Source organism: Neodiprion virginianus, chromosome 5 (genome assembly GCF_021901495.1).
Source record: "Neodiprion virginianus isolate iyNeoVirg1 chromosome 5, iyNeoVirg1.1, whole genome shotgun sequence".
Classification (NCBI taxonomy): Eukaryota; Metazoa; Arthropoda; class Insecta; order Hymenoptera; family Diprionidae; genus Neodiprion; species Neodiprion virginianus.
This window is the reverse complement of record NC_060881.1, coordinates 26,041,333-26,056,908: the sequence shown is the minus strand read 5'-3', so window position 1 is coordinate 26,056,908 and position 15,576 is coordinate 26,041,333. Positions and strand designations below refer to the sequence as shown.

General features: G+C 45.8%; 1 protein-coding gene and 1 long non-coding RNA gene across 7 annotated transcripts in view; one reads left to right on the top strand and one right to left on the bottom strand.

Moving 5' to 3' along the window:
- LOC124306054 (GPI mannosyltransferase 2) overlaps positions 1–15,576 on the top strand; it is a 205,076-nt gene that overhangs the window by 143,759 nt on the left and 45,741 nt on the right. For all 6 annotated transcript variants that reach the window (XR_006908508.1, XR_006908509.1, XR_006908507.1 and 3 more), the window contains one exon: positions 1,440–1,644. The gene's annotated coding sequence lies outside the window, so the exon portion shown is untranslated. The remainder of the gene's footprint in view (positions 1–1,439; positions 1,645–15,576) is intronic.
- Positions 11,470–12,958, bottom strand: LOC124306057 (uncharacterized). The gene is made up of 3 exons (XR_006908513.1): positions 12,642–12,958; positions 11,937–12,086; positions 11,470–11,619 (listed from the first exon to the last, which is right to left on the bottom strand). It is a non-coding gene; the product is annotated as an uncharacterized LOC124306057 (long non-coding RNA).

Below are 15,576 nucleotides of genomic sequence, written 5' to 3'. Positions count from 1 at the left end.
TCAAATTTTCAAGTCCGTTCAATTATTTTTCTTTTGCGGAATCGAACGTTCGCCTCGACGGGAATAATCGCAAGACTACACGGAGCCGGGGCGATTAGGTAATAAATCGTAAATATCATTCCGGAGATTCATGCGGACGACCGTCGTCGTGCCCGATATTTGCATAGGGGCGGGGGATATCTGACCCTCCGTCTTACAGAAGCCCATTATACCATCCACAGTGGCCAGTTGTCCGGCAAGGGTCACCTGTCCCACGATTAGCCCGGGTCAAGATGCCCCGCACACAGGGATCGAAAATACCTGCGCAAGGGTGTTTTTACGGTGCGTTGCCGCGCAAGGCCGTACCTACGACGTGAGTTTACGATAAATTAATGGTTTTCGGTCACCCTGCTCCCCTTTTCGCGGGGCAGAGGCCGTCGGCCGGTGCAAAACTCTCACGTGAAAATTCAAATCGGGGCCAAACAGTCGACTGTCTCCTAATTATTTATGGTCACCCGTCGTGCGACGTATTACTATACACAATACGCCGGGTCCCGAGAGGCTCTCGCATTGACGATCCTTACGACAGTGGATCATTTGTATACGCGTAACGTGTCGCTGCAGACGTTGATTTTTAATAGTTTATAAAATCCTTTCGAATCTCGTTCTTTAGGAAGCAACCGCCGTGTTCCAAGTGGATTAGGCTTTGAATGAACAAATTTTTTCCTAAAATGGAAATTGATTTTTTTTCTTACCCTCAAATTATGCCCCGTGACGAGGCGATTCCAACGATACCCGACAAAGCACTATTCCGATGAACGGACGACGAGATATCGCCTTTTCAAGTTATGTAGTCACGCGCTGCGCTCGAGCGCGTTCTGCCCCAGTTACCGCGCTCGAGATTCGAATGCGGATATCTCGGTGTTGAACGGTCAGAATTACGCCTTGTTGGGTATCGTTGGATTCGTCTCGACGCCCTCTGCAACTTGAGATCAACGAAAAGTACGAATTTCGATATCGAACGAAATTCCGAAGCTTGAAATCCTGAAAAAAATCAGTGAGTACCTGGAGTGGTTTGCAACAGGAACCATCCCTCTTTGCTGAAGTTATTTGGAACGTGCGACCCTACAGCATGTATCCAGAAGCTAGGACGTCGAGTTCAGGAGTTTGGCGAGAAGGGGAGCCGCGACGGTCACTCGGCTAATGGTCGAACGTCAAACACTGGGTTCCGATACAGAGCGATCGTTTAACGTTGCAGCAGAATTTGAAAGACTTCGATCCATTAATCTACGGGAGCGCGAGGAATTTCTTCGTGCGTAAACATTACCAAGCCGAGGTGCATTCACGGTTTAACGATCTGCACCGGCGCTGCTAACTCCGCAAACACCACGAATATACGCACAATCTATCGAATTTGCCAAATTCTCCTCTAAACACCTCATTCTTATTGAAAATTTCAGAACGGTGCACACGCAGCTGACTCCTGATGCTGACGGGGTCCGGAACACGGTCCAGATGCGAGGCCTTGGTTTTTTCATCATTTTTCATCCCCCAATAAGCCGCACGTCGCTGACATCCACCACCCTCGTGAGAAATTTACCAAATCTTCACACCGACCGAACCGGACGTCCTTGCAAGCATATACGATCAGTTCCGACGTCCTCGGTAAGAAGTTTACAGTATTTATTCTACCGTAGCAATACGCATGCAGTGTGGGAAGAAACAGGTAACGGGGCATGGGTGGAACACGCCTAGTTATTTTCCCTGTCCAATAAATTTTATTACACCGTAACTTGTAATTCGCATAAAAAACTTCAACGCGCAGCTGTACTAATCCGTTGATATTCAACAGTTTTATTAGTACTTCGTTGTCCAGTAACGATATGCAAACGAAATTCAGAAGATTCGATGACACTTCGTGCGAAGTGTTTTTCATTGTAGATGTCTTGGAACGCCCGTTTGAAAGTTTTTTTTTCTTTTTCTTCTTCTGCTATATATTGGCGAGCTGAGTAAACCACTTCCAAGTTTATTAACCGTGGATCCGGGTTTATCGATAGTAGAGAGAAAAATGCCAAACCGATTTATTGATTCTCGAGGTATCGAGAGTTAAGTTTGAATACCAGAAGTGCCGAAGTATTGAGTGGCAATTAATGAATCGACAAACAGCTGCGTCTTATTTTCAGTTTTAGTATTTTGATGTTTGTTCGAAGCCATGATACGTTGACGTTGTCTCTTGGGAAATCATCTTTGTCATTATATTCGCGATCCAAATTTTGCGATCTTGAGGATTTAAGGTCGATTTTCCTCATCCTTTTAGACTGAAAAGCTCTGATTGTGTCCCACACTTGTTCCGCTCTCTCTCTCTCTCTCTCTCTCCCTCTACCAGTTTTACCTTGAATTATTTGACAGTTGCGTACCGGCGTGAATTTAAAAAACCGTTTAATATTTGAGCAACGGTTAAATCACCGTGATTATCAATTAGGTACATCAATTATCGATTACTTAATGTTGACTGCAGGTGCTTCATTGTATTACTCGAGATTGTAGGTTGTCGAGTATAACAGCGAGAGGCGACAAGGCACGCGTGTCTTTTAATACCTTTTTTACCCACTGCTGCGGTTGTGTGCCAACTCTCGTGTAAGAGTTACAGGATACAGTTACACGTCAGGCTAGGCATACACGTACTTAAATACGCCCGCTCTTCAAGCTCACTTCTAATATCTAAAGAGCCACTTACGCGTATCACTGTTATGGTAATTTGCCGGGACCGTACGTCCAGGAGAGGTTCTCGAAGAATTAGATAACCGGCACGTGCGTAGGTACCCACTGAAAAAGACGCGTGCGATCATCGCCCAGATGCTTCCTCAACGAAATTCATTATACCAGTTTCAGGCTGTACCTCACGGTACACTGAGAGAAAATTTTAGTTCCGATTGACGCTCAGTCCTTGACTATTTTCATTTTTTAACACTATCGGAAAATGTAGTTCTAGATAGAAAATGAAAATTAGTTTTCCAGCTTTTACCGGAAAGTCGGGTGTCCGTTACTATTCTCTCTCATTACGAACACTGTTACTATATTTTCTTGCAACTGTTGCGAAAATTTAAGGCTCGTGCAACGATAAATTGACGATGAAGCCTTGTTTAGCTAAAAAAGTAGAGTAAACCTCAGAAACTGATTTTGCGTTGCAATTACCTAAAAAGGATCGACGATAGCGCAAAATGGTTCCGTGTACCTCGTTTTTCGTAATTCCAACAATATTCAAACAGTTTTTTTTTAACGATACCTGTTTTCCTGAATTTTTCTAGTTACTGTAGGAAATGAAATTTTTTCTCAGTGCACCGTCTCAAATTTTCGGTAAATCATTCGGTGCATTGAAAATCGAACATCTTGTGGAATAATTATCATAATTAAAAGACATCCTCGTATTATAGGTGCGTAATCATCTTTTATACTCTCGGTAAGTTGTACTGTCACATCCTTAGAATGAAGTCAATATTAGTTTAAGCTGTTCACCCCTTGACTCTTGATAATTAAATTAAAAAATAGTCCACAATTGTTTAACTGGATTTGTTTGATTAAAAACAACATTTTTAAACTGCAGTATTCACACGGTAACTTTATAGTCATTGGTACGATTTTCATAGAACGCAGTTTTTGCAGTAGCAAGAACAGTTATAGACCATTTTTCAAATATCAAAGCTTCAAACAAAAATCAAATTAGTTACATAATTTATCCATACGATCATCGATCATTCGCGCAACTTCCCGTAACAACGGCAGCCGTTCAAAGTCGACTTAAAAATGAAGCGCGAAGGGTGACTGCGAGGGCGTAAAAAATTCTTACAGCTAGAGGACGACGTCGTCGACGGTTTCTATGTGTGTATATATGTATTATATATATATATACGTTGAACCTTGTTGAAGAGCAAAATAGGAAATGGAGAACGGGTTTTTAATCAGCGTAGTAGAGTAACCCGGACAATGGTGCACCCCTCTTGTTTCCTCCGCCCTCTCTGCTTCTTGGCTCGCGACGCACGCTCCACGCAGGATCCAAACTTGCCCGTTGCCCATTGGCAAATATATCTGCATGGAAGCTTCGCCGAAAAATCGAACCTTACCGAGGCAAAGGCTGAGGTTGATCGGGTGGACCACGGCATATGTCGCGCGGTTGATTGTCTGTGCGACGACGGGTTTCGGATTTCATGTCCGTTCATCTATGTACCTTGTGTACGTAGCGAGGGGTGAAGTTCGATTGAACTCGCGGGTGCCTTGTGGTGCCATGCCTTGTTCTTTGTCGTCGAGTAGAAAGAACCAAAAACGAATCCCTAGGTCTGAAATGCTTTGAGAATTCACGAAAGGAAATATATGTATCGAGCCACTGGAAGACGAGCTCTCCCAAGATTCCTCAGAGTCAGTGAAAAATTGAAATAAGAAAATTTAACACGTGATATGTGGCATTTGAAATCAGAAATATTTGCAAACGAGATCGATTGCACTATTTTAAATTCCCGAGAGTCAGTTTTCGTTGGGAGTATAACGTCGAGTGTAAAATATTTGAATGTATATATAAGCACAGAGAGTGTCGCGAACAGAGTTGCGGTAGTAAATCTGTTGATGCAATCTGAGACACCTGATCGAGTCTACGTTCCTCGGGATATCAAATCAGGGGCAGAGTCAACATCCGGTGACGGGTCAGATAGCGTTGCAATCTTATACTTATCCCGAGAGGTGCGAAGGTATCTGGAAGAGTATCGTCACGTTACCTACCAAGAATCAGAATCGATTAATAGCCAAACGGCTTCCCTGGCATTCGGAGCTTATTTTGACTACAAATGCGTAGTAGGTTGAATAATTATTCACACGAAATTGACGCAAGTTAATGACACTTTAGCGACAGTGACGAGGTGCGAAAGGAGTAGAATGCGATAACAAAGCACAAAGTACGTCTCATTCCGCTTACCTGCGTTAGTACCGTATTTTTTCTTTATGGCAAATCAGGCATCCTGATTTTCACGATGAACGCTATAACGCAACGATTTGATGTCAGTATCGTAATTTGACTCGTTAAGAAATCGCCGCGTGCAAATTACCGTCGTTAAATGGGTCCTATATCATCCAAGCGGTGAGACAGTCCGCCTATAGTATATCGCCAAAGGTGCGTGATTATAAATAAAACATAAGAGAGCCGCCACTGCTGCAATCTTCGTAATCGTTACCGAACTGATTAAAACTGAAGAATCATCGCGATGGTAGGAAGTTGAGACGATCACGAGGAAGTCTTCAAATCCACGACGCGATTTCAGACGGATGATCTTTAAGGTGCGCTCCTTAACTGCGAGTGATCATCATAACCACCACGTTCACCACCCGTTGGTTGGTTTAGCTAATAATCGCGATGTACGTAAGCAGCAATTTGTCACCTATGAACGAGGAGGTAGTTCTTGATTATGATTGAAGATGATTACACGATCCGCGAGACCTGCGAATGAAAATGTGGTTAATTGCGTCAGCGGTCATCGTTGTACCGCACTTGGAGGCTTTGATACCTGCCGTGTATATATCAGGTAAGCGCAACACGGTGCCAAGGATCACTTAAGGACGTCGTTAACACTCCGGTAGCAGCCCTTGGAACGTGATTAAGAAGCATTCGCATCGTCCGCCTTACGTCGGTCATCCCGTTGCCTTTTCTCCCGCTTACCAAGACCCTGTGTGTCTCGGTGCTCAGCTTTCGATGCTCAGTGACCATGCGCAGCAGCGCACCGTGATTAGCGTAACAAAGATGACGGAGGTGATACTCCGGTAGTTCGTGCTTGTCGACACCTTTACTGGTCCATAAACGCGGCCTGACACCGGGGATCATCGTGTTATAAAGCCACGAGTGCAGAGGGTGCACGTCTCGCTCAGTTCGCCGCGCTCGGTGCATTCGAGGTGAAAGATCGCCGGAGATACACACTCGTACGGCATTCATGATCACCTGTGCACCCTTTCTCGCTCCTCATACACGTGCACACAAGCCGATCCCGTCGGGAAAGGGAAGGGAAGAGAAGGGAAGGATTGGGGGACCGAATGGTCCATCACAGCAGCCACACAACCGGACACAGAACGTGCTCAGCGTCGTCCCTCCGCAACGTCGTGCACGTTGTTCAGTGAATGAACAGCGCAGCCAAAGGGTTATTGAGACAAGGCTAAGGTTAATGGTGTTACGTATTTTGCCATCTGTATTATCATGCTAATACCGGAGGCCACGCTTGACGCCACATTTGCATACCTCGCTGATCCTTGCGACGATTTTCGACGACCATCGTTTCGTCCGATGTATCCGTAACAATTGCGTCCCGGGAGATGTTTTCGTTATTGATATACTTACTATCGATTCCACGGTTATTCCATGGGACTTTAACACCACTTTGACACGATTGCTGGGAACACGTTGTATATCCAAGTAATACACGGTCGACTTGCGTTTGAGTTATTGTCGGGTGAAAATTGAGTAAACTAATCGTAGACGGCTGATGAAAAGGGCGCGTATTTGAAGCCAGTGATTGACTAAAGATCAGCAAGATGATCGGGAATCTACGAAGCTTTAAGAAATTTACAGTCTACTCGAATGTGAGTTGACTTGTCGACGGTAAATAATACTCGAGCGAAACTTTGTAATTTCAATAATTATTAGATTTCGTTGATGCTGTTATGTATCTACCTACATCGACTTATCTTAAATTCTGTATAACATTCAGTTCTTTTTTTTTTTTTTAGTTTGTCTTGATCTGGGCGTTTTTGACGACGGTCCTTATACCAAAACACATCTTCGATTTCAGGCTTATTGACAGTCGTTACGACATCTCACAATCGGGCTAATAGTCCGCACCGTCTTGCCGACTTTCTGTCGACTCAAGTCAAGTATTCTTTCATCCGTTGACATACACACCGAGTTCAGTTACCTAGTAATTAATTGATAGTTGACATCTCGACGAGTGTGCCAGCTGGGACCATACATTGATAACGGAGAATGTTTGAGATTTCAGACGCGCGTCTCTTCTCTGGGTTGATTTTCGAGCTAAACACAGTGACCTCGCTACGAGGTTAGGGTACAGGCAATTCAGCGACCCCTTTGGCTCGTGAAGAGATAGCCGTACGTATGCGAAGAGATAACGGTGCCCGTGCAGAACCCGTGTCAAAGTTGAGCGGCGTCGTCGGTCTGCCGGAGATATTATCTTGGAAGATGCGTGGAGCTGCAGCGCCGCATGGCATGGCATGGCATGGCTTCGGAACGAAACGTTATCGGAAGAGGGGCAGCTGGGAGGAAGCGCGGGACACGCGTTACGCATTCGAATATTGAATTTCGAAAGCGTGCCCGTGGGGGTAGTTGAGTATTTACCTGCGCTTACGAAATCGGGTAGTGAACTCCAGGAGCGGATCCTCCTTTGACTCCGAGTAGTAATCAGTATCCGCGCCGAGGAGCCGGTCCGGGTCTAATTAAGCTCTAATTACTGGACAGCTTATACACTTCCTAATGGGCAACACGATATCCTACACCGATGGATGGATGGATGGATGGATGGATGGATGGGCGGGTAGATGGACGGATGGACGCTCGGGTCAGCCCCAACGTCGACGGAGATGCTCTTGGGTGCAAAAGGTCCCTTACCCCCTTTGCTCTTACTTCCAAAAGAAGAAACTTCCGCGTGTAAAAACGGCCCGAGGACGTAGGTACCTTTTGCACGGTGGGCATTACCGAAACAGGCGACCCGGTACACCTAGGCTAATCCATTGATACAGCAGTGACTCGTAAATCAGAGGATGAGTCGCACGAGGAACGGGGCAGACGGAGAGACGGACGGATAGATTTTCCGTATTCTTCAGCCGGAGATAAAGCGAGAGAGCTGTGCAGATAGGTGGGGTTGATTCTTTTTTCTCTTTATTTCTTCTCGAGGCAAAAAGGGCCACTGCGGCCACGTAGCGACGCGGAGGAAGAGCTCTCGCCCTGAAAGGTAATTACTTCGTCCTATGTGCAAACAATGGAGCGGTGCCCTTTGTCCGCGTGAGAAACAAAACCTCGGTCAGTTCATGGGTCCCGGTTCCACAAGCCGCCGTGAGGCCCAAACTTATATACCTGACCAACGGGGGTATAACGTAACTGATACTCGACGGCTGGCTGCATGCCTTGCCAGACCCAACCAGATCGGACCGTGTATGTATATACGTGTCTTATAACGTCTTGTGCAATGAATTACACGAGCATTAGTCAACCTCACCATCCTTGCGCCGGGGCTGCGATTCGGTCCCGAAATCGGTGCCGCAGTGATGTGCCCCGCAAAAAGCTCTCTCTCTCTCTCTCTCTCTCTCTTTCTTGACGGTGCATTCGAGCGACAGCAATTCCACCATGGAAACTTACCGCGGTTTCTCACCCGCGTTTCATTACCGTGTACAGACATCGCGAAACGTGAAGCTGCGGTGAGGTTTGAGTGGAATCAAGCGTGCCCGGATAAACGACGGATCATGTTGTACTTCCACCCCCAAATCTCTCCTTCGCTCTCGAGAGGGTGGAACGGTTGAGACTCTCTCTTCCTCTCTTTTCCTCTCTCTACAGCGCGCGCACCAACCATCCGAACGGTAATCGGCAATCCTGTTAGCACCGTTGACGGCGTCGACGGGACTCGCTCCTCTGGTAGCAAAGGATCATCCTTTAATCCGTTCATTCGCGTCCCCGCGCGAGAGGTACCTTTCCACCGAGTATACGAATCCCCCCCCCAAAAAAAAAAAAAACACCCGCACAGGCCCTCGAGCAAGCGGTTCGTTTTCGTCTTCAGGTGCGCGTGACACGCGGTCGATAGGTGAGTTGAATTACAACGCGCAATGCGTTTATGGTGTCTGACTTTGGTTAGCTACCCTCGAATCACCCTTATTCGCACATTGTCTTATTACTACGGAATGAATGAAATACGGGATATCCCTTTTTTGCTCCATCTCGTTCTGCGGCACGACGACAAAGGGAATTAAGGTGTTACTCTAACCATAACCTGGTGCCAGTCATGTTCGTTGACCTGACGATCGAGGGGCGTCCCCAGATCAGGGTCAGAGCGATCGCACGCAGCATCCCCTGATCCTTGATCCTAGGAGATGGGATAAGGCGAAGGTGAGACACGGCTGAGAGTAGGTAAAAAAGAAAAAAAAAAAAAAAAACTACAAGCGCGTAGAGCAAACTTAATAAACACATCTTACAATGTCCCGAGTGCATAAACTGCACGAGCCAGGGTACAGGAGACTGATCTATCTCCCCGGATTTGTATTATACCCGCGGGGAGAAACGGGACAATGGATAAATGAGATTTTTTGCTATACCGATTGAGATCCCTCCGCAGTGAGCATTGGGCAGAGAGAAGGGGGAAGGAGGGGGGAGGGGGGCTCCCCGGGGAGGACCCTAGAGTATATCGATGATAGGGTGCATCCCTCGGGACGAAGGGAGGGATGGATGAAGAAAGGGTTGACGGTGAAGGCTTTTAGCGCTTCTGCCAAAGCCCGTGGACTTTCAACTGCCATTGTCAACCCGTCGACACGCAATGGTTACGGATTACGTCAAACGTAAAAATCACGTTCGCCAATCAGCCTCATCCAACGTGTTGAAATGGATTCGTTGGATCGTGCCGATTATTACGGTACCGCTCAGGATTTGCCCTTTAAAATATCACGGATCCTTTCGCGCCATACCCGTCTTGGATTCAAAGCTTCATTGCTCGATGAAGAGGCGGCCGATGTTCGCCGGCACCTCATCGTCGTAACCCCTCGGGGTTGGAAGCGGCGTACGTCCTTCTCGACTACGAGAGCTCGTACATCAACCTGTCATAATTAATGGTCCCTTTTTGTGCCGCGTCTCTCTAGGATCTCAACACTTTGTCTCGACCCGCGAAGGACCGAGATCTTGCCCGATGGGCCGTTTACCATCCTCCACCCAGTAACCGACCGTCCGTTGGCTCGCGGCCGGTGGGAATCACACGATATCTGGACACCGTGACCGACAACTTAATCTCCGCGTCGCGTAAACTGAGACCAACGGTTTTTGCCATCGGTCCGTTTAACGCGCACGAACCTCTCGATTTCGAGCCTCTCTCTCTCTCTCTCTCTCTGTGTCTATTCACTTTGCTAGAAAATTACGCGGTGGCGTTGGGTAGTTCGCACCTCGAAATCACGGTCCGCTAATATTTATCTCTGTTTTGTGCACGCGAGAATCTTTTTGAATCGGTGATGAAAGATCACAGATTTTTCAGCAGAAATTTCGAACCGCTAAATCGTATTATCTTCTTAATCAGTTGATCTTTTTTAAACTGTCTTTTCTCAACTTTGCACTTCGTACTTTCGAATCTTTCGACTCATAGATATTTCATGAAAATGATTAGATAATAATTGTTTCCGGCAACTGTTTCGAGGTCTTTAACTCTTCGGTGAAAAATAAGGTTTTATAACAATGCAGATATATTTAAGAACGAGTTTATTGGCCCAGATTTTTTAAGATAGGGAGAAAAACATTGAAAAATACTGTTTTCCATTAACCTGATTAAAAACGAGTCAATCACAGAACCATTGAGCAACTTAAACTACTTCGACGATACTCGAGTGTCTCGGTTTTTGTGTCGATCGAGTCATTGACCCGGCCGATGGGCGATCAATTTTGTTGATAAAATTGCCCGGTTATCCACGAGCGTCTTCAAACAAGAGTCGAACGTTTAATTGTTTCCTGCGTTTCGCCTTGGGTTCGGTTTGGACAAAGGTAAGACACGCATCCGATCGTGGTGGATTTAACGTATTCGAAGCCGGCTGTCGAGGAAGCCGTCTGACCTTTGCCACCAGCAGCATGCATATTCATACCAGGAAACAATCAGCTGTCACAATCGCTTACCGTCCATACGCTCAACTCGATCGTGGATAATTTCCCTGATGAATTGCGAGTCGTGACTTCGGTCGAATCCCCGTACGACAAAAAGTGAGAACCGCGGTTGCACGATCGGAACGATCGGTAACAGCTAGAAAACTAATTTTCATTTTCTACCAAGAACTATATTTTTCGATTGCGGTAAAAGATGAAAACAGTCAAGGAATGAGCGGCAAACGGAACTAAAAGTTTCTCTCGGTGCATGTAATTGAAATCGTCGAAGCGGTTCGTCTAGCGATTAGAAGGGCGACACTTGGTCCAAAATTCTTGTTACCGCCTTCTCTGATTCTCGCAAGATCGGATCTTCCTCCGAGACCTCGAGCACTAACCAGAATCACGATCGCGAACCCTGACACGACGCCGTCATCACGGGCTTCACCCGGGTGCTAATCATTGGACTGTGAGCAACGCGGAAGCCATTAGCCATATGGCATATGCCTGGCTGCGCGTCGTTCCGTCCATTCGCATCTAAACACGTTCGTCTTGAGGAGAAGAGGCGTCGAGATGAGATGAGACGAGACGAGCGTCAGGGGAAGAGCCACGCATTCACTGAACATCCGTGATTCGAGAGAGGTGTAAATGCTTCGCTGCATCACATCTCGTTCGTCGTCTTACTTCTTTTTTACTTTTCGTCACCGTACAAGAAAAGAATTGGCTTCGGTCGAAAATCAATCTTTCGAATTTCAACCAATCTTTGGGTTTTCGAACATCTGGAATCCGGAAAACAGGGTTTCAGACAAACTCCCGCTAGATGAAAATATTTTAAACTTACAGGATTTTACAATCAAATGATTATAGGCATGAAAGATTGCCGTGTCTTGTTTAATTTGAACTTCCGGTTCTACCGGAAATAAATTGATTCTCAATGTTTAACCGACATACCCACAATTTTTTCGCCATGTTACTTTTTCTGAATAAGCGATTATGTTCTTCCCAGTTTATAGATTTATTTTTAAAAAACGTATAAAGCTTTCTTTTTCAGAAATTTTTATTTCTCAACTCTTCTTTTAAAACTTTTTCACTCAACCGTTTTCCAGATCACTGCGAAAGTCCGTCGGATTGTTTCCCTTCTTCTTGAAAATTGCCGGTAGTTTCATTCTCCGGCTAACCGGACTGCTTGAATTTTTCCTCTTCATCACTTCGTCCTTAGAAGAATTATTAGCTATCCAGTACTTTTCTGCAAAGTAGGCACAGATATGTATATAATTTTTAGTTCTCAAAGCTAATTACGATCTGGATCGCCGCCGTGATATCCTAAGATTTTCGAGGGTCAAGCAAGTCCGTTATTCCGAGTCGAAACGGTGATCACCATTCAACCGTGACAGTGTAAGAATGCAACAAGGGGTAAAAAAAAAAAAAGATTCGCTCAGCCGAGTATAATAAAAAGTTTTGATGTATGGACAGCAAAAATAATTTTACAACGACGGGGAATTGCTTCTTTCTTGGAATAACGAGCTCCCGGCTAAGCCATAAGCTAGCAAAGAATTTCTATGGAATTGTAAAGTTACCGTCAACCGCAATTCGAGCGAAATATATTCACTCACGCGTCTTGTAAGATCGGCAACTTATTTTCGTTCGAGAGACGGACATTTCTGTGAGCGAATTCGCGCCTCGTGAATTAATTTATTATCGCACCACCGGACTGAGAGGCTGGGAATTTCTATTCTCGGTATGTCACCATGTATAACCGGTACTTTTCTATGACGTTTGAGAAAGAATTAGACGAACGTACTTGTTCTACTGCCACTTGTTGCTTGTTCGGTTTCAGATACGTGTCACGTGGTTCTTCTAGCGTTTGCCTACAAAGGTCGTCGTCATCGTCATATGAGTGAGCAAACGAACGAATGGCGAAGCAATTTTTTTATCTTCTTCTTCTCTTTCTCTCACCTTGTTTTCTTCTTATTATTTTCTCTTCATTTTTCGTCTTCTCAGACACGGCGTGATATTATATACCGCGTAAAGATGAATCGGCGAGTATCTTCTCGCAGTTATAAATATACACCGTATAGCTGTTGTGCAGGTATGGTTCGTACAAGAGGCGTCGGATAACGACGCTGAAACACAACCCACATCCTTAGATTAATACCGGTGCATTAATCTTCGTCTTAATTAATAATATACAAATTATCCAGCCTTTCCTAATTAAGCGTGTCTTCTCTCAGCTACGCAGTAGATGTTTTCCCCCCTCTCTCACTCACCGCATCCCCAGAGTCGGTTCCTTGCTCGCGGTGTCGAAATCGCCGACCGCGTTACACGGCCAATTATTTGCAGAGCCACCGAGAGTGGGTGCTGTTTGTATTGTGTACGTATAAATTAGGTATACATTCATTCCCAACACGCGGTATCAAAACCCTTGGAATCAACACTCGGGATGAAATTACTTCGTCGTCTCATTTCTGATGAAAAGTCGACTTCATTTTTCTCCCGGATGCACGAAACGTTCCAAATAGTTATAAACATGAAACTTGAAACCTAGGAAGGTAAAATCAAAAAGTTATACCGCGGTTGAATCTGTGTAACGTTTGTTATTCCAAGTTAAATAACTAGTTTAATGCCTCATAGCACCGGTGCTGTCCTTAACTGTATAGCGATAGGATCAATGTCACGGGTTTACCAAACAATTCCGATTGGAACTAACGCAATCAATTCTCTTTTACCGTGGCAGTGATCGCTCGCTGTACAAAAAACAGGTAGATAAATACCTAGCGGCACCGAAGGAGAGATCGAGAGTGAGAAGATAGAGAGAGAAATATCTGGCGAGGGGGGGGGGGGGGGAAGAACTGAACAACAGCGAGCTAATCAATCTCGAGGTGTGTATGTAGGTATGATAATACCCAGGGTGCAGCGTGTTGACCGACCAGACACAAAAGCCGCGACCAACGCAATCCTGTTTTCAACGGGCAGACGTGACGCGGCATTTTGCCACGGACTGCACTCGAGGCGGAATTTCGAATTCGGATGATCTGCGTGGTCTACGAACCCTGACGAAAAGGGGTCGCTCTTTCTAACCCGTTCCGGAGCAACAAGTTGGCATCTAAATTGACCGCGGCATCGCAGCATCTTGAAAAGTGAAAACCAAATTAACTCGTACGCTACACAGTGGGGTAAAAACGACCCCACTATATGTTCATTTGATCGAAGACGAGTAATGAAATATCGTATAAATCGTTAATTCATTCTTTTTTCAAAAATTTAACCTCTATCACTCGAGTAAATGCCTTTTTTTTCAACGTGCAGTAGCTCCGTATTTTTTTAGTTTTCTCGAATATCTGTGGCTTGAGAGTTACTCGGTCAATTTTCACCTCAAAATATTGAAAAATAATCGAGTCATGATTTTTCGAGTAGAAAGAAAGGCGTGCGGCGTAAGTGTTGAGAAAATAAAGACATTGAGGAGATGAGAGGAAGAAGAAATGATTTCTCCGAAATGAGGAAAGAGGGAAGAAAACAGCTCCGACAAGTGATTCCGTGGTCGCAAAGTTCACTCGATATACGTTGCGGCGTCAAAACATGGACAACAATTGACTCGATATCGTCGCGAGTATGTAAAGTTGCTAATATTCATTCGGGAATTCCCCCTGTGTGATCAACACGCGTGTTACGCGATAATCCTCTCTTCTCTCGTATTTTTTCCCTCTCTTACTTCGTGCGCGCGCGTGCGCGAGTCTGTTTTATTGGAGAACGCCGCAGCGGTGCGTAACGTTTTGGGCTTGTTAAGAGCACGCATGGTGTCACATATCGAGAGTTGCACGGGGCCCAGCGGGAGTCACATATTCGAGTAGCTTATTGCCGAGGTGTTGATCTGGCAGAACTAATTTGTACAAGCTCAGTCCGATGCCTTCCCTCAATACCGCGCTAACAAGAGCGCGCGCCTCTTTAACCATTCTAAAAGCGCGGGGATCGCGTCTGCTCGAGAGATCCGCGGCTCTCCAGGCACTTCAACGGAGCCTTCAGACCTTCCATAACCTGACCCGTTCTCCCCTCAGGATGCCCGGCGCGCGCCGTTGCCACGGAGATGAGCCCGTGTATCCATCCATTCGAAGCCAGTGGTAATCGGCTAAGCCTTCGTGCGACAAGACCATTATTAAAAACCCGACAGCCCCCCGCGTCATGCTCGATATTCCCACATTGTGCGGCTATGCCCAAGGCTCAATTTGCCGGAAAGAGTCGCCTTTCTTCTTCGCCTTCTACGCCCGTTTTTAACGCGCTGAAAAACATCGTGTGCGGTTCCCGACCGTTGCGGGGGCTGAGTTTGCGACCTTTATTAGTCGTTATTACGCTCTTGTTACCTGGTCGCCTTCACCAGCCACACTCGATTAACCAGATTCAATCTTCGTCCAGCCTCCCCTACTACCGCCCAACCTAACTCGCCTAATAACAGGCTCCAATGGATAGAATGCTAATGATTTCATGCCGTAAAATAATAGACGGACCCCCTTATTTGGCAATGTCGCATATTGTATATTCGAGCTTTACGAGTCAGGGTTGGGATCAACGTATGCCGCGCCATAAAACTCCCCATGGAACACGAGAACTGGTTCCCACCGTGGAAACACGGACTTCTTGGGTACGCCTGAATCTGGATCAGAATCTACTCTTCATCGGATTGCGACGGGTTTTTATCACCTTGGTATCAACGAAGCGTGCAGACTTCCGAAGGAAACTATACT